We start from the raw sequence: 1,453 nt of genomic DNA on the forward strand, positions 1-1,453 counted from the left end.
ACACACACACACACATACACACTCAAGCATCAAGAACAAGAACAATAACCGAAAGCATTCAGGAAAACAATAAACCACGGCAGAATAACGACAGCAACAACATCAACAACAACAACAGCAGTAGCAGCAGCAGCAGCGGAAAATGACAATTGCTGTTCTGCAAAAAGGAGTGCTTTCAAAATTTGAAACACCTTTATATGGGGTTTCCCAGAACAATATCTCCTTTAATGACCCCTCCTCGGATCCCCCCTCCCTTTTTTTCCCACACGTCCAGCCCCCCCCTTGCAAAATGTTATCACGATTAAAATGTGAGAGTCATTTGTTCTGAAATTCAGACTACCCCCTCCCCGTCCAGACAAAGATTGTCAGAGACACATCGCGACACTCGACTTCTATTGAAACAACGCCAGCAGCCAAAAAGATAAATAAATAAAAAGTCCCAACAAAAAACAACAACAACAAGGGAAATAATCAAAGAAATAGGAGGAAGAATCTTGGCGCAATTATGACGTACCGTAGGCGGACGTAACATTAGGGATTGGGGACATTTTTCAGCAGCTGTCAGGAGAAACTGGTTTAGGCTTTGAACTGAAACTTTATTTTTCTTTTTTTAAATAAATAAAGAACAGAAAAGGAAGCACAAAAAAAAAAAGAAACAGGAAAGCTTTTTCAAAGAAAACCAAAACGAAAAAAATAATGTCCAGGGCAATTGTATCACAGATCCGAAAAATGTTCAATCTTGTCTCACAAGGGCAGGAAGCAATTTCCTCTAGCTATCCACCTCCCCTCCCCACCCCCACACAAATCTTTCAATAAATTCGGTGCAGATCTAGCTCCCCTTGTGCGGTATAAATCCAAAAACAACAGTGTTGAGACAAGTCCCGAAAAACATGAGTATTTGTCCCGAATTCATTGACGACATTGCTTCTTTCTGTCCCTTGGACTTTTTTTTTCTCGGCTTAAAACCAACATCAAGGACTCCACGCTCTGATCTCCCACATATGCCCCGCGGAAATTAGTTTGAGGAAACGTCAAATGGTATCCGAGGATGAAAAACAAGAAGAGAAAATATTTTTTCAGGGGAATGTATCAAAATCAATAGATCCAGTGACTTAATTTGACCCCTCCTAGACAGCCGGAAGAGCTCGGTCGGAAAATTAGGTTAACCCTTTCTGTACAATGGCTTTTTTTTTTAGCCCATGGGCATAACATAGTGGGCATGCACTCAGCTAAATTGAGATCATGCTGGACTACGGAGTTGGTGGTCCTGGTTCGAATCTGCAACAGGGTATTCTGAACTTGGGTTGGTCTGAGGAGGTTTGTCGTTGTAGTTGTTGTTGATGTTGCTATTGTTGTGTTGTTGTTCATGATGATGATGATGATGATGGTGGTGGCGGTGGTGATGATGATGATGATGATGATGATGATGATGATGATGATGATGATGATGATG

The sequence above is a fragment of the Aplysia californica genome, unplaced genomic scaffold, assembly GCF_000002075.1.
Source record: "Aplysia californica isolate F4 #8 unplaced genomic scaffold, AplCal3.0 scaffold00477, whole genome shotgun sequence".
Taxonomy (NCBI): domain Eukaryota; kingdom Metazoa; phylum Mollusca; class Gastropoda; order Aplysiida; family Aplysiidae; genus Aplysia; species Aplysia californica.